This window comes from Dasypus novemcinctus, chromosome 20 (genome assembly GCF_030445035.2).
Source record: "Dasypus novemcinctus isolate mDasNov1 chromosome 20, mDasNov1.1.hap2, whole genome shotgun sequence".
NCBI classification, from domain to species: domain Eukaryota; kingdom Metazoa; phylum Chordata; class Mammalia; order Cingulata; family Dasypodidae; genus Dasypus; species Dasypus novemcinctus.
In genome coordinates, this window is record NC_080692.1 from 47,046,980 (window position 1) to 47,065,351 (window position 18,372).

Sequence of the window (18,372 nt, forward strand, 5' to 3'; positions counted from 1 at the left end):
AAGCCTCCAGAGGGAACCAGCGCTGCGGCTGCCTTGGCTTTAGCCCAGTGGGAATGAATTCAAACTTCCGGCCACTGTGACTGGAGGAGTGTAAATTTGTGTTGGTTGACGTCTCCAAGATGGAGTGATTGGTTCCAGCAGCCACAGACAATGAATAACACTGGAGACCAACGCTTTGCATGGGGGTGGGAGGAGCTCTGAGGACCCCTCACAAGGGCAAAGATCACAGCCAATGAAAATTAGAAAAACGCAACCATTTAAACCCTCTGGAAATTGTCCTAAGGGCATGCAGTAGATGGGGAAACATTTATTCAAGAAAATCTGCTAAATCTCATGGAGAACAGTAAGAGTCTCTAGTATCTGAGCCATGACCAGCTCTTGCTGTCCCCACTGCAGGATCAGCATGATGGAAGCTCTGCTCTGACTGGGTATGGCCAAAAAATGCGCTCCCGTTTCCCCATCAAGGTTTCTCTCCGGGTGGGACTAGCACCAAAGCTCTCTCCCAATCAGGCCTCGCCCAGAGGCCTGGGCTCCTTTCCCCCTCACAGCCCTCACTTGTGGGGGACCCTCACACCGGGTGGGTGGGTCGAGAATGCGGGCCCTGATCACCCTGCCCCAGCTCATTCGTAGGATGGAAGTTCCAACCAGGAGGGGCCGGCCAAGAACACCAGGACTATCACCACTGCCCAGTGCCCTGTTCACAAACAGGGCTGTCATGCCAGGAGAAGCAGGAGCTGCCCCTCCCCAGCTCCGGAGAGTGATACAGAGGTTCTACCTAGGAGGAGAGACCGGCTGTAAAAACAGAGAGCTCTGGCGCTCTCCCTAACGGGGCTGATTTTATTTGGAACCAAGTGTGGGGAATTGCAAGCCTAAGGGCACTATCAAAAACAATGGGGGGTTTTATGGTGAGCAATTAAGAGGAGACTAGTAGCTTCAGTGTAGCAATAAGCAAAATGGCAGATCAGGTAGAGGTTTAACAGACAACCCGGGAAAGAGACAGTCCACAGGAAGCCTCCTGGGGTTGGACAAAGGCTCAAAACTGGTCTCAGAGACTACCCCCCCACACACCCCACCTTCCTACCTCCCCACCCCTATCCCCCTCTTACTCCCCCCCTCCCCCAAAGGGACCTGAATTTAATTAGAACAGACTGTGGAACAACTTGTGCCTGGGATCACCACTGCGTGATCAGCCAGCAGTTAGTGGAGGCGGAGGGCTGCTGTGACGTGGGGACAGTGGGCCAGCCTGCGCTCAGGAGGGAAATCAGAGAAGATCCTGCCCAAAACCACCACCTTCCTAGGAGGCTGACAGAGTGGCCAGGGTGAGGAGTCATGCCCGAGGCTGGGTGAGGAGTCATGCCCGAGGCTGGGTGACGAGGCCAGGTGACAAGTCACGCCTGAGCATAAGCCTTCTGAAGAGGGGCAGCAGACCCTGCCCACGTTGGGGAAGTAAACTTCGCTGACCTAGTCCAGCCTAGTCACCAAACAGAAATTAGCAAAGCAAACAACAACAGTAAGCCCTGGTAAGAGGAGCAGTATCAGAGGTGCTGCAATAGTTTACCAAAAATATCCAGTCTTCAACAGAAAATTACAAGACATAAAGAAATAGGAAAATGTCACTCATACACAGAGAACCGAAGAACACTCAATGGAAACTTCCTTTGAGAGACCGATGTCAGGCTTAGCACACAAAGACTTTGAAGGAGTTACAAATATGTTCAGAACACTAGAGAAAATCTGCTTACGAAATTATAGAAAGGTGGGAGGACAGTATCTTATCAAATGGGACTATTAATAAAGAGGCAGAAATTAGAAAAATAGCCAAAAGGAAATTTTGGCCTTTAACATATGGCAACTGAAAAGAAAAATCCACTAGAGGACCTCTACAGTAAATTTTATCTGGCAGAAAAAAGAATCAGTGAGTTTGAAGACGACTTGATTATGCAATCTGAAGAAAAGAGAGAAACAAGAATGAAGAAAAATGAATAGAGCTAGAGCTGCGGTGTCTGGGAGGAAATTGGGAATGATTGCCAATGGCTGTGGGTTTATTTTAGGGATGATGAAAATGTTCTAAAATGAGATTGTGATGATTGCACAGTTCTTTGAATATACTGAAAATCACTGACTATCTCTCAATAAAGTTGTTTTTAAAACTTAGTTAGTCATTAGAATTGTAATAAAATATGTTTAAAGAAATGGTCTTAAATTCAAGTTGTATTTTTAGTGTTTTTTTTTTCTGTATTTACTCATCTGGCAAACATTTATGGGATACTAGCCAGAGCTAGGTCCTAGTAATACTTAGACATAATTTCTGCCTCTATTACTATACCTGGTGTACAGTAGGTGTTCAGGAAGTGTTTTGAATAGATGGATAAAAATAGAATAGATCTGGTAAGTAGAGGAAATAACAATGTTCTGTTTATTTCCATAGAAGTATATCAAGGCATGAACATTTGAATTTTATCAGCGTTTATATCCTAATTTCCTTTCCTTTACAAGGTGGGTGTTATTAAACTACTAATTTGGCAATAAAACAAACAGCAACAACAATTGCCTTGGTTATACAGTAAGCTACGTACAGGGGAACTGTTCTGGAGTTTATCGTCAGAAAAAACAGGATTCAAATATTGACTCTGCCACTTACTACCAATATAACTGGAGTTAGGCTATTTAAGCCTCAATTTTGTTATGAGTTAACATAACATGATATGTTAATTGCAATTAAAAATATGATAATTGCAATTAAATAATCTGTAGGAACCTGGACTTGCCCAATGATTCTTCTCTGCCTCCCACCCTAATCTTTTACTCTTGAATAATAATTATATTATTAGTTACACTAATATTTATAACTATAAAAGTGTTTTCAGCTTTTTAAAGGTAGATTGGAATTATTTATACTAAAATAAATCTTGCATTTGCAACTAGAAATTCTAAACCTATTCTGAACCCAAGGGTTTTTGTTCACTGAACAATCTCATTAATCCAACTACCATGCTTCATCCAAAACTTTAAAATATATATATTTTCCCGAAGTTTAACTAGAGTAAATTTTATAATGCAGGTGCCATTTTAAAAATAATATATGTTAAAACTTGTTACTTTTTGGGTCTTAAGATAAGGAAGTTCGCCATTCACATTGCCCCCTCCTGCTTGGCCATCCTAGTACTAGAGACACCAGAGGGAAAATATTAGCTTTATTCACCAAAAATACCTTTCTTCTCCTTCCAAAAAATCTATGAGCACACAAACTTATCCTTCTTTTTCATTTTTCCCCTTCTCACTTTACAAAAGGAAGGAGAAGCTATTTCTTAAGGATTTTCACTTTGAGTCTGTGCTACCCTAGCCTATGCACAGTGGATTGATTTCATTCTGATGCCACATCACCAATCTGAGATCAATCACAGTCAATTAGAATAATAAATGTCCAGCCCACAAGCCAGGCCTCTCCAGCTATTTAGTAATATTTAAAATATTAGACTGCATTACCATTCAGTGATCAGCAAACGCAAAGTGCCGGCACTGTTCTAGACCTTGGGAGAATAGCCCAAGGCCATTGTCTTGAAGGAAAGTTAATATTCCCCCAAGAACCAACTTCTTCAAGGATCTTAGATTCTTTTGGGTAAAACAGAAAATAAACGTATAAAAGTAATTTTCAATTGTGGTGAGCTATACAGTAAGTAAATAAGTTGTTATGATAGAAATAAGAGTATTATGAACTGTGCTATTACTTGTAATTATTAAGGAGCAAGGGAAGCCTTTCTTAAAAGATAACTTTTGGGTTAAGCCCTGTATGACAAGAATCTTTCTTTGCAAGCCAAGAACCGGAGGAAAGGCAGTCCAGAGAGAGGGTCTAGCAAGAGAAAGACCCTGACACTGTGCGCTTGAAAAATAAAATAGGCCAGTGTGCTAAGTAAGCAGGGAAAGCATGGCAGCAGATAAAAAAGAAAGGCCAACGGGAAGGCCAGGTTTTATGGGGCCTTGCAGACAATAGGGCAGGGGAAGAGATAGGATCTGATTTACAAATTCCTTTCTAATAGCAAGGAAAACTTTCCCAGAAGCTCTGCAACAGATTTCCCTTTCAATTCATTAGCCATAATTGTGTCATGTGCACATTTTTATTTTTAAAGCAACTTCTGGCAATAGGGATTGAATTCCCACGATTGAGCCCTACAGTTGACCTGGAGGCAATCACCCCTGAAGGCCACGGACCCCTAGTAACTGCCCTCAGTCAGGGTTTTGTGAGCAAGGAGGAAGGGGAGGGTGGTTGATGGGTTGGCTAGGCTCCTAGTAGAGAGAATGCCACCCTTCAGGAGAAGGGTGTCAGATAGATGGCGGATGGAGTCGTCAGCATGTGGCTGTCAATGAAGGTCACGGGATTGGGTGAGATCACCTAGAGCGTGTATTGATTTAGAAGACCGTCCAGGATTATGCCAATATTTTGAGATCAGGTAAAGGAGAAGAAACAAAGGAAGGATTAGGCGGAGCAAGAGAGTGTCTTAAAAGCTGCAGGGAAGAGGAAGGTGAATACAATGTAAACCGGAGATGCGCAGACGGGATGTAGCAGTGACCAGGTTGTTGGTGTCCCTGACAGGAACGGATTCAGAGGATTGTTAGGCAGAAACTTGATTAGAGTTCATGAAAGAGTGACTACCAGCTGAGGCAGTAGAGACAGCCGGTGAGCCATCTAGAAAGGTTTTGCTGTGAAAGGAAACAGAAATATGGTAGAGGGCAACACATTGGCCCGGGGAGATGCTTCTGTTTTAGTAATTTGGGAGATGAGAGATATGCCTGTATTTTGGTGGGAATGACCTGGTACAGAGGCTGTTCCATAGAGAGGGTTGAACTATAAGGACAGAAATCCCTGGAAAGGTGGGAGTGGGCAGGATCTGAAGTCAGGAGGGAGAGCTGCTCTCTGAGGGGAGCCGGTACCTTTTCCCATTTCAGACAGAGAGACGGCGAGAGGTGTGGGAACGGAGGCTGGGAGGCGTGCAGATGTCCTAGGAGGAAGGGCTTCCTCTCTGATGGCTTTGAATTTTTTCAATGAAGTATGAATCTAGGTCATCAGCTAAGAATGGGGAGGGAGAGAGCGTGGGAGGTTTGGGGCGAGAAGAAATATGCAATTGTCATTGCAGTGACTCAACAGGGAACTTTTTTAAGAAAGGTAGTAGGATGGTCTTCAGCAGTATTGAGGACCTGTCTGAGGCTTGGGGTCACGAGGGTCAAGTGTGACCATGCAGACAGTTTTGAAGTAATCTCCAGCAGGCCCAGTGTCTCTGCTGCAGGCAGAGAGAAGGCGGCTAGTCGGGCGCATCGAGGGTGGGGATTTACCCAGGCAGTACAGGGAAAGTGGGACCAGAGAACTGAGTGTGCTTCCCAATAAACGATTTCAACCCAGTGGATCACGAATTGTCAGCTGGGTAAAAAAGAGAAGCCAAGTCAGGAGCAGTGTGAAAGTTATGAAAAAGTAGCATCAATGGACTGGAGTTTTCAACAAGATTCAGGGAAACTGCAATGGCAGTGCTAGAGTAAGGGCATTCAAGGCATTGGAGGCAGTAGCTGTTGGAACAAGTTCCCACTTTTAAGGGTTAAATTATTACTTTGCATTCATGGCAGACATTTCAAAAAGATCAAAGTACCTGCTGAGCCTAGGTTTTTTTTGTTTTTTATTTTCCCAGTGCATATAAAGTTATGATTACACCGTAGTCCATGAAGTGTGCCGTAGCATTATGTCTTAAAAACAACGTCCATAACTTTATTTAAAATATTTTATTGCTAGAAAATGCTAACCATCATCTGAGCCTTCAGCAAATTTTCAATTTTTGCTGGTGAAGGGTCTCACCTCCATGTTGACAGCTGCTGACTGATCAGATTACTGTTTACCGAAGGTTCGGGTGGCTGTGGAAATTTCTGAAAATAAGACAACAATGGCGTTTGCCTCATCGGTTGACTCTTCCTTTCATGAACGATTTCTCTGTAGCATGTGATGCTGTTTGATAGCATTTTACCCACAGTGGAATTTCTTTCGAAATTGGAGTGGATCCTCTCAACCCTGCTTCTGCTTTAGCAGCTAAGTTACGTAATATTCTAACTTCCTTGTTGTTATTTCAACAATGTTCCCAGCATCAACACTGGAAAAGATCCCATCTCAAGGAACCACTTTGTTTGCTTATCCTTAAGAAGTAACTTCTCATCCATTAAAGTTTTACCATGAGATTTTACCAATTCAGTCTTATCTTCAGGCTCCACTTCTAATTTTAGCAGTCTTGCTTTTTCCACCACATTTGAAGTTACTTCCTCCACTGAAGTTTTGAACCACTCAAAGTCATCTATGAGGGTTGGAATCAACTTCTTCCAAACTACTGTTAATGTTGATATTTTCACCTCCTCCCATGAATCATGAATGTTCTTAACTAGAAAGGTGAATCCTTTCCAAAGGTTTTCAGTTGACTTTGCCCAGATCATCAAAGGAACCACTGTGGCAACTATAGCCTTACAAATGTATTTCTTAAACAATAAGTCTTAAAAGTCAAAATTACCCTTTGACCCATGGGCTGCAGAATGGATATTGTATTAGCAAGCATGAAACCAACATACATCTTATTGTGCATCTCCTTCAGAGCTCTTGGATGACCAGGTGTGTTGTCAAAAAGCAGTCATATTTTGAAAGGAATCTTTTCTTTTTGAGCAGTAGTTCTCAACGGTGGGTTTAAAATATATAGTTGCCCATGTTGTAAACAGATGTGCTGTCATCCAGGCTTTGTTCTTCCATTTATAGAGCACAGGCAGGATAGATCTACCCAGGCATTGACTTCCCTCTAACCATGGAAGTCCTAGAGGACATCTTCTTCCAGTAGAAGGCTATCTTATCTACTTTGAAAATCTGTGGTTTAGTGTAACTTTTACCAATCTAAGCTAGACTGTCTGGATAACTTGCTGTAGCTCCCACATCAGCGCTTGCTGCTTCACCTTGCTCTTCTATGTTATGGAGACAGCTTCTTCCCTTCAATTCCATGAACCAACCTCTGCTACTTTCTACAGCTTCCTCACCTCTCTCAGCCTTCACAGAACACAGAGAGAGTTGGGGCCTTGCTCTGGATTAGGCTTTTGCTTAAAGGAATATTGTGGCTGGTTTGATCTTATATCCAGACCACTAAAACTTGTATGACTCTTCCTTACATGTGAACACTTAAAACCATTTGGGGGTTATTAATTCACCTAATTTCAAAATTGATATGTCTCAGTGAAAAATGAGGCCCAAGGAGAGGGAGATAAATGGACAATGGCCAGTCAGTGGAGCAGTCAGAGCACACAACATTTAATGATTAAGTTCATCATCTTATGTCAGCACAGTTCATTATCTTATATGGGCACAGTTCATGGCACGCAAAACAATTACTGTAACATCAAAGATCACTGATCACCGATCACCATAATAGATATAATAATGAAAAAATTTGAAATATTGCTAGAATTACCAAAACATGACACAGAGATACAAAGTGAGCACATGGTGATAGAAAAATGGCACCAGTAGACTTGTTAAAGCAGATTGCCATAAATCCTCAATTTGTAAAAATTACAGTATCTTCAAAATGAAATAAAGCAAAGCACAATAAAATGAGGTAAGCCTGTAATATTTTGCTCAAAAACAGCATCTCTATTCATGCCATTTTCATTACCTCAGAAATTTCATTCCCACATGTGTGAAAAAATATCATTCTTATACATAAGTAGTGATGGCAAATATGATCATTTTTCAAAGGGTCAGGTCTTAATAAAATTGTCTAGAATGGAAATGGGGTAAGAACAGTTAATTGCCTGATGGGAAAATTCCAACATTTGTTTCTCATTTAGAATGGTACATCTGGACTCTGGAAATGCCAATGCTTCATGCTCTTACTGGCAGTTGAATATCGTTTCCTCCAGTCCTTCTCTTGAAATCCGGCAGGCAGAGCTATAGTAACAACTGAGTCAGCCAGCTTTCTTTAGCTACACATTAGTTGAAGAACAGGGTGGCCGTCTAAATCCCCTGCCACCGACTGTGCGAGCTGACTTGGGACACTCAGCATGAGGTTGGAATGTTCTTCCAACTCACCCAGAGGGTTACTTAATCACGGCCTGGCAGGGATCTACCAGGCTTTTAAGAGTTTTAGAGGATCTCATTTGCTTGGTGACCCACTCGAATCACACAGAAAATTTATTTTTTAAAATTTCATCTTATATGAGTGAACCTGCAAGCAAAGGACTTTTGAGGATTGTTTCCTAAGTGAATTCTTTCTACCTTCCATTTTAGGGTGATGAGTTAGTGGTCACTGTAATGATTCATGCGTGTCATGGGGGTTGTTTATCCTCCTCCCGTAGCAAGGCTGCATTTTTAAATTTCTCATTTGACAAACATGTACTAGGCAGTGTGCTAAATGCCGGGGGGAATTTTAGAAAGAACTTAGCCACCTTTCTCAAGGACCTCAGATTCTAGGGCTGTACTGTCCAATACCATTGGCATAAGCCACATGTGCCCATTTAAATTAAGGATTTTAATTCATTAAAATTAAAACTTGGTTTCTCAGTTGCATGAGCCACATATCAAGTGCTCAATTGCACTTGTAGCAATGGCTACCATATTAGACAGCATAGGTAGAGAACTTTTCTGTCATCGCAGAAAGTTCCACTGGACAGTGCTGGTAGACCCATTAAGGGCAATCTGTCAATGAGTTGTTTCTGAGCCTGTAATTTTAATGACTCTCCCTTGTGGTTTCCTAATTATAGAACCAATTTGCTAAGGAAGCCTGAGGAGATATTTAGGCAAGGATGATGGTTAGCACTGCTCATTGTTTAGGAAATTGGTGTCCAAACTTTTATAACTGTACACCTCTATCAGTTAAAATTTTTGAGCAATCACCCCCCCAATATAGGTAAAAGTATTTATAAAATAATTAATATGACCTACGTCAGCTATTTCAAGACAGAGTATATACTTAGGGCTCATCAGTGATAGTTGATTTAAATCCACATTTCATATAATCTTCTTGATAATCTTGAATTTCAGGAGCCAACTTCCTGTCATATTGAAGTCAACCATCAGTTTTCATTTCATGATGTAGCAGAAAGTGAGATTTTTTTTGTTTTTTTCTCTCTAGGACTGGATGTATCAGGACCACGATTTTCTTATTCACTTGCATTTACACATGAGCCTCTGGCCACTTTTTTTTTTTTTTTTTTTGCAGGCTTTTTTTTAAGCCACTTGCCCATTTTGTGAGATAAGCTTAGCTAATGCTAGTAATGTAAACTGGGAGTCCAGTTTGAGTGGGCTTGCTTCAAGGGCAAGAGTCCACCATAGGCCTCTCCCCAAAACCAGCGTGTGCACCACTGCCAGCCGTGCAAATTGTGGGTCTCGTGCCCGTCTGCCAGGAAACCTCACAGTAGCAGCCCTACAGATGGAATAAGGAAGGGGGCCACCATCAACATGCATCGCAAATATTAGGGAAACATCTTTTCTTACTGTGTTTTTTGATAAATAAAAATATAAATACTAGTTTTTAACATTTTTTCCCCTCAGCTCAGTGAATTATCTCATAGCATGCAATACCCCACTTTTGAGACCCCTCATTTAGATCACAATGGATTGCTTCCAATGCCGTTGCATAACTTACGGATAGTATTCTATGGGCATCAGTTTTATCTAAAAGTGTATTTATTTATAATTTACTTTACTCCCTAATTTAAAGCTGCTTACAAAAGTTTGTACAAGCCAAAAGATTTTTAATCACAATAAAAACATTCCTGGATCCTATATATTTGGACCACAGACTTAGTTATTAGCCCCTATCAGCCAGTGTAAACGGAGAAGGATGAATCACAATAGAATGATCTCCATTATGCATAGGAAAAATGTAGGCTTAAGAAAATTTAAACAATGTATCTAAGTTATAGTAACTAGTTAGTGGTAGACCAGAAAGTAGACTTAGTTCTATTCTGATCCCAAGGCCATTTCTTTCGGAATAAGGCAAGGTATAAATAAATATAGTCTTAAAATGGGGCAGACAATATTTACTATGTAAATTCTTGTAAGAACTAAATTAGATGGTGTATATAAAACACCTCGTATCCTATCTGGCAGATAGTAGGTATTCAATGTATTTGAGTTTCCTTAGTCCCCCATGAAACTGAACTTCTTAAGAGCCGTGACTTTGTCTTGTTCCTCTTTGTGGTCTCAAAACCCCACACACACATAGTAAATGTTTATTAATGTACTTTGAATAAGCCGTGAACCAAAGACTAGGAGCAGCGGCCATGGTCAAGGTGGTGTGGGGGGCGGACCCATCTCCAGCTCAGCAAGAACAGGCCAGGTGTTCATCGTCATTATATGGCAACTGGACTTGGGCATTTCTAAGTGGATCTGAAACTATCCTAGTCTTCACCTTCTGAGCACCTTCTGGTTTCTCACAGCTCTCTCCAGTTGTCCTGGCCTCTCACCTGCCCCTAATTTGTCACTTTCTGATTCAACTTGGCTTATAGCATCTAATGCCCCCACTAAATGATCTTTTCTTTTCCTGTTGATGGACTGTCAGTATGCAACCTGGCCCCAGGATCTTATTTTAACTTGTGATTTTCTCAAAGCCCCTTAGAGAGGAAGCTAGATTGGGAGTGGAGATGTCTTTGACCCATGTGCTTTCATCCAAAGTCCATGGTGTGTTTTTTTTTAAGATTTATTTATTTGTTTATTTATCTCCCCTTTCCCACCCCACCCCAGTTGTCTGTTCTCTGTGTCCATTCACTGAGTCCTCTTTTTTGTCCGCTTCTGTTGTCAGCGGCACCAGGAATCTGTGTTTCTTTTTGTTGTGTCATCTTGTTGTGTCAGCTCTCCGTGTGTGCAGCGCCATTCCTGAGCAGGCTGCACTTTCTTTCGTGCTGGGCGGCTCTCCTTACGGGGCACACTCCTTGCGCGTGGGGCTCCCCTACGCGGGGGACACCCCTGCATGCCACGACACTCCTTGTGGGCATCAGCACTGCGCATGGGCCAGCTCCACACGGGTCAAGGAGGCCCGGGGTTTGAACCGCAGACCTCCCATGTGGTAGGCAGATGCCCTAACCACTGGGCCATGTCTGCCGCCTCCTCAAAGTCCATGGTTTTTAATACTCCCTGGCTTTGATTATCACAGGAGGAAAAAGTAAACTGAAAAATATGCAAGGAGACACCAACCGTATTTCAGAGGGAGATCATCATTATGCAAATCCTCTGAGTTTTTATATTTTAAGATATTTCTAATACAGACAGATAAGATTGAAAAGTTAGATTCAATGAATAGTCTGTATAGATATTTTAACTCTGATGAAAATGCCAGATTACACAATTCAATTCCACCACACGGTTATTTGAAACTGCATGTACTCCAGAAAATCATGATCTTAAAGCTAATCCGTTCCTGTGGGTATAAACCTATTGTAAGTAGGACCTCTTGATGAGGTCACTTCAGGTAAGGCGTGGCCCAGGGTGGGTCTTAACCCTCTTTCTAGAGTCCTTTATAAGAGAATGTAATTCAGACAGAGGGAAAGCTGTGGAAGCAAGCAGCTGAAAGCAACAAAACCTGGAAGAGAGGGGAGAGACAAACGGATGCCACCATGTGCCTTGCCATGTGGCAGAGGACCCAAGGACCTCTGGCAGCTGGTCTTCAGAAAGAAAGCATACCTTTGAAGATGCCCTGATGTGGACATTCTCATGGCCTCAAAACTGTAAACTTGTGAACTAATAAATTTCCATTGTTCAAGCCAACCCATTTTATAGTATCTGCTTTCAGCTGCCTAGCACACTAAAACATTACCACTTGCAGTGTTTTCAGGTATAAGCAACCACCAAAGTGAGGTTAAACAAATATAGTCGATAATGTCTTATAATGAATAGAAAATATTGTTGGTAATTAGCAATACCAAAGCTCTAGCTCAGCTTAAGCACTGCTGGACTTCAACTTCTATGGCAGTGGCTCTATTTATACGTAAATGGAGAACACTTGTGAATGAGTAGATTAAGTAGGTAAGTTTTCCCAATGTAATTTTCATACACCACACTTGCTTCACAAACTTCTTTTCTATCAATGCAACTAACAAAATCCTTAATTTGTGAAACTTCAACTGAAAAGAATTACTGAGTCACTCATTTCTATTTAAAATAAATATGACTCATGAATCCAAAATTCAGTTGAGAAATGTTATGTTATGAATTTATAGAGAGAGAAAATCAACTGATTACAATAAGGCTTTTCACAGCTAAATCTAAATTTTATGTATTATATTGTAATGAATTGGACGAAATCATTTTTAAAAATTCTTTAAAATCCTATATTTTAGACAGAGAGACCTTGGCCAGTCACTTGATCTCTCTTGGGTCTCTCTTTTCTTGCCTGTCTAGTCAGGGAATCAAAATATGTTATTTTTTTAAGTCATCCTCCAGCTCTACGGTCTCAGATTCAACAACTAGAGAAGTAGTTTTCAACTACTTTATTCATCTTTTTACTGAGAGTTCTTTTTTAAGCTATATGAAGCTTACACATTTTTAATTGGCAAAAAAAATCAAGTGTGCATTCAGAAATAAAAGAACCACAAATCTGTCTTGACAAATAGTAATTATAACAGAAAAGTGTGCCAGGCATGGGCCTCTGATAAGGTTTTGACAGGCTGCCTTTATAAATCATACATTGGTTTTCTTAACCAAATGAGGTCCTTGGGGTTATGCTGCGATTTTCAATATGATGAGAGAAAAGGGCATATTCCGTGAATTTCCACGGTTGAGTCTGCACAAGCCATTCTGCACATACAGCAAGCTGAATCTATTTAAAGACAAAACTCCAGTCACCAAAGTCACCTTCACAAATTTTAGCAAATGTGTAAGTTTATGCAATACTTACAGTATGCTAGATTGATAGAATTTTTTTAAAACCATGAAACTGCACTCAATTTTGAACTAAATGTGAATTAACAAGGCACTATATATCTCATATACATGAACACACCCTTTTCACACTGATTGCATCCAGTGTCTTAGACAAAGCAGCAAAGGGATTTATTAGCTCCTAAAGGAGCAATTAGATAAAAGTGGAGCAATTTACCAAATGTATAATGTATGATGTCTCAGAAGGAAAATAGGTCAAAATAATGATGGCTGTTTCCTAAAGAGGTATTAACGTGATTCAATATACATTCTATGTATATACATATATATTTAAAGTTCCTCTCTTTAGGACATTAATTTAGAAACTGTGTCTTGCATCAGAAATACAATTTCTTTAGTGCTGATGAAAAGGCCATATTGCATAATTTGACATTTTTATGACCTAAATTCCTGTGTATCTTCCTTTTTCCTAAGGCAACCTTTTCAAGGCAATCGTTTCCAACATTTTTCACTCTTTACACATGCAAAGGGAAGAACTATCATCTGAGGAGCCTGGAGGATACTTCAAAATTCCTGGTGATCCCACCAAGCCAGAAGGACCACATTCCAAACCTTGGAGACATCCTTTCCCAGGGACTTGATTCTGCAAACAAGCCTTAAAAATGGAGAGATGGCATGTGGTGAGAAAACTGGGTGGTGAAAACACACCACTTTTGAGCTGTGCTTTAGAAGAACGGTTATCATTAGAACTTAAGAAAACACTGGGTAGTAGTCATTCTCCAGAATGGATAGACACATGCACACCAGAGGCAGCTGAGAAGGAGCCCGGGGAGAGGCAGATTTTGCATTTGCTCTAGAAAGGGCAAATTGTGGGAAAACTGGGGTGGGGGGAGAGGACAGGGGAGGGGCCCCGTCTGCCTTGAAGTAGGACTCTCCTTTCTTTGAGACAATATGAAAAGGGGAGCAGCGTAACTGGATTTTGTCGATTTTGTCGAGGTTCTTGACTGTGCTGCAGAAATAAATGTCAAGAGCATGTCAGGTGAGTTAGACGAGTAATTTATTCAGGTAGGGAGGGAGAAAATAACAGATCATGAGTCCCAGGTAGAGAGGAAGGGGCTGAAAAGTGATAAAATGGGCTGATTTACAGACTACAGTTCCCCATTACAGATTATAAATCCCCAGGTTTATTTGTGTGGTGGCCCAAGCGGGGGGAAGGCAGACAGAATTGGGGTCCAAAGGCAAGAGAGCGAATTCAGGCCTTGTGCCTGCTTTTTGAACCATTAATTATTCCACCCTTTGGCAGGGGAGGAGTCCCAGCTATTTGTTGTTTTGATTGATAACCCCCCATCAGTCCCCCAGGAGAGCCCAATGATAAAGTCCTTGGGGAATATCCGGGGCTTCTCTGGGCTTCTGGAGGAAATCCTGTTCTGAATGGCGGCATCTTGTGTGTGTGTGTGGGGGGGGTCTTCCAGCAGCCATCCTGGGGGTATCGGTGTTCACCCACGTGGACTTCCTGCCAGGTTCCAGGTCCAGCTCTAGATTCCCTGTCTTACTAGGTGGTTTCAGAAGGAAGGAAAAGGAAACTGCTGTTAGCCGAGCTGGGCACTCTGCGACGTACTTGACAAACATGCTGTCGTTTAGTCATTGCCAGCACCTTGGAGAGATGGTGTCCTCATTTTACAGATGCCTTAAAAAATGTGCCCACTGCAACTCTCCAGTTAGTAACAGGGCGTTTTGGCTCCAAACCCAGGTTCCTTCCCCATTTCTCCACATTGCCTCCCAGAGCAAAAGGCCAAGGCGTCAGCATAGCATCTCAGCATAGCATCGCCGTGAGCAAAGAAAGGAAGAGGGGGCTGACACTGACAATGGCTTCCTTTTGTTTCAGCAATTAAGAGGACAGGGAGCTAGAGGTTTAAGGAGAATATAGAAATTTTTCATCTGTGATACACAAATTAGTCTCTAAAGCAATTTTATCTTAAGATGGCTCTTTCTGAATATTGGGGCCAAATAAACTTTGAAATCAAATTGTTTGATTTAAAGACCCTTTATCTCTCTACCAGCATGCTTTTCAAGCAGCAATGTCCTTGGCACTCTTTCTCTCTCCCTCCATCTCTGTCGGCAGTTAGGAAATGCACCTGATGGAAACGGACTTTGGCCCAGTGGTTAGGGCGTCCGTCTACCATATGGGAGGTCCGCGGTTCAAACCCCGGGCCTCCTTGACCCGTGTGGAGCTGGCCATGCGCAGTGCTGATGCGTGCAAGGAGTGCCGTGCCACGCAAGGGTGTCCCCCGCGTCGGGGAGCCCCACGCGCAAGGAGTGCGCCCGTGAGGAAAGCCGCCCAGCGTGAGAGAAAGTGCAGCCTGCCCAGGAATGGCGCCGCCCACACTTCCCGTGCCGCTGACGACAACAGAAGCGGACAAAGAAACAAGACGCAGCAAATAGACACCAAGAACAGACAACCGGGGAGGGGGGGAAATTAAATAAATAAATAAATCTTTAAAAAAAAAAAAAAAAAGGAAATGCACCTGAAAGGCTCTATAGAAAGGAACATTGTTGGATTTTTCACAAATAATTCTATTTTAAAGCCATTAGCTATCGCACAGTCTGTCTTAGTTGAGTCCATTTTTTATTGAATCTTCTTACAGAGAGCCCAACTGATAACAAGGCATGCTACACGCTGACAAACTGAATCAAATCATTGGCAACAGGTATTTTTTGAGCACGGCACCCTTGCTGCAATTCAGTGAGAGCACCTGGTTATGCACGGACAGTGAAGCGTACCAGGATGCCGAATGGTAAAGGAAAGAATCCCTGCGGGCAACAGTGGCCTGGAGAGACCTTTTGTCCTGCCAGGACATAACTTGCCTCAGGACATATGCAGCGCGGAGATCAGGGACCGCCAGCAGGGCTCTGTCGAGGGCTGCCCGGCGAGGCCACATTTGGTCCAGGCAACGGGTCGATGGCACAGACCCAGCAACCAGGGCGAACGGCCCACGCTCTGCGCAGGCTCCGTGAAGGCACGCCAACGGCCCCCCCGCTCTGCGCAGGCTCCGTGAGGGCGCGCCAACGGCCCCCGCTCTGCGCAGGCTCCGTGAGGGCGCGCCAACGCCCCACGCTCTGCGCAGGCTCCGTGAGGGCGCGCCAACGCCCCACGCTCTGCGCAGGCTCCGTGAAGGCGCACCACACCTCAGTGGCACATGCCGGCTGGGAGGAGGCAGGAAGGCACGGGGCAAGGGCAGGGAGGGGAAATAAGAGCTACAGTTCCCCAAACTGACCCAGCTAAGGCACTAGTCTCCCGGAGAGTAGCCGATAGACCAGAATGCACAGTCCAGTGCATGTGCCCGTTCACGTTGAGGGTCGTTTTCATACTCAGCAGGGGAACAAAGCAACAGGAGGACAGAATCTGGGGTTGGGGGGTGATTGGAGTGAGATGAAAAGCAGCACGTGACGGTGACGAGTGTTTAAAGTAAGGCCGGTGGGTAAAGTGACAGGACTGGCAAGAGCCAGGCTTGGGGACAGGGCCCAGCTGGGCAGGTGAGCTGAGCTTTAAGGCTTCAGGGTACTGGCAGGTTAAACTATTGTGATTAGCAATGGGAGAAATTGTAGCACTGATGAGAAAGTGGCCACGAGAGTTGGTGAGGGCAGGGAGAGGGAAGAAGAGATGAGATGTGGGGGCATTTTCAGGACTTGGGAGTTGCCCTGGGTGGTACTGCAGGGACAGATGCTGGACATTGTGTGTTCTGCCATGGCCCACTGGGTGGACCGGGGGAGAGTGTGAACTACAATGTAAACCACTATCCATGCAGTGCAGCAGTGCTCCAAGATGTGTCACCAAACGCAATGAATGTGCCACGATGATGAAGGAGGTTGTTGATGGGGGAGGAGTGGGGGGAGGGGGGTGGGGGAGTATATGACACTGCAGACAGAGGGCGCCAGGACAGCTGCAGGTGAGCTCGGATCCTGCCCGGGTTTCTGGATCGCTGTCTGTGGCTGCTTCATCTGCCCAGCGGGAGAGGGCAGGGGCGCCTCGCTGCTCTGTGCTGGCCTTGCTGGCGCAGGGGCTCCACCAGGCTGCACCAGAAGGACGGAGGCGGGGGAGTGCAGAGGCAGGCGGGCCCAGATAGCTTCTGCCCCCTCCTGCTCCTACCAGGCGGGGTCCCTGGAGGGGACTGGGGCCCCCCCAGAAAGGCTGGGCCCGGGCACGTGGGAGAGGGCATCCAGGTGGCCCTTGGGGCCCTGTCACCGTTCCTGGTGACCCTTCCAAGCTGAGCTGATGGACCCAAAGGGCCACCCCAGTCCACTGGCCACGCAGGGGCCCCTGCAGGACTCTCTCTGCTGCATCCTGTGTTCCCCGTCCCAGCCTTTCTGGGGGGCTTGCCGAGCACCCACGGGCCCGTCGATTAGGGAAGTCTGCAACTATTTCAACATGGTTTCGCTTCGTTTTTTAATCCTCACCAGAAGTTTTTTTGGTAAGAATTAAGCATGTTTTTAAATTAACAAACATTTTCTGAGTGCCTCCTACGCACAGCACTTTCCCTTGCAGGGAGCCCTCGATAACAGAAAGACCTTGACCTACTCACTCCTATGCCGTTTTCAATCAATGACATTTGAGCATCGATTTAATCCTTCTCTCTGTCCATCGCATCCCTCCTTCCCACACGGAACAGGCTCTTGGGAAGATTTCAAAATGTCACCGTTTTTACCAGCCTGGCATCTAGCAATGAGCCTGGGCAGGCTTGAGGCCTTACCAAAGGAAATCCCTATTCCCAGAATCTTTGCTTCTATTTGCAGTACAGCCCTAACACTCCCTGGATTTGGAAAGAAACCCATGCTGGCCTGTACCAAAGTTTCCCAGGGAAATTTCCTGTTTTCTGGAAAATCGCAGTGAGAGATTACCTATTTCCTGAGAGTCCCCAGGGGGTGGGAGGGAATTTCAGATCCCTCCTTGGATTGAGAGAAACTGCTGATACCACAGCTACTGAGGTTTTCACCCCTCTTCACATCACTGCTGGCCTCTACCGCAAAATTCTCTCTCCTCCCCCACTCACAGTTTATGTTCAGATGTGAAGTCAAACTGCTTCCACCGTTTAAATCTAACCAAACAGAATTACATGCAAGGATGTTACAAAAACAACTTAAGAAATATGCAGCATGTCAAGATAACCTGAACAAAATAGTATAAAAAGGTAAAGTTTTGAGAGCAGACCAGTATAATATTATAAAAATGAAGGTAGACCCTTGCTCTTTCGAGGACTCAAATATAGCTAAAGAAAATAGCGGGGCAGTGGTCCAGCTTGTGGAGGAGATAAATAAAAAGCAAGGTAGGTGAGCCTGCATGTAGGCTGCAAGGTCAGGGGAACCAAGAGACCTTGACGGGGGCAGATGAATGCTGGAAACCGGGAGACAGCCCAAGACACGCAGAGACGGTGTAAATCATAATTTGCACAATCCCCATCCTATGATTAGAACTCCAAAGACCCTGTTATGTC

At 43.9% G+C, this 18,372-nt stretch overlaps 1 long non-coding RNA gene across 1 annotated transcript; it reads right to left on the reverse strand.

The window, feature by feature from the left end:
- Positions 1-13,918: 13,918 nt before the first annotated feature.
- LOC139437112 (uncharacterized) lies at positions 13,919-15,869 on the reverse strand. The gene is made up of 2 exons (XR_011646703.1): positions 15,749-15,869; positions 13,919-14,435 (listed from the first exon to the last, which is right to left on the reverse strand). It is a non-coding gene; the product is annotated as an uncharacterized lncRNA (long non-coding RNA).
- Between the last annotated feature and the right edge of the window lie 2,503 nt (positions 15,870-18,372).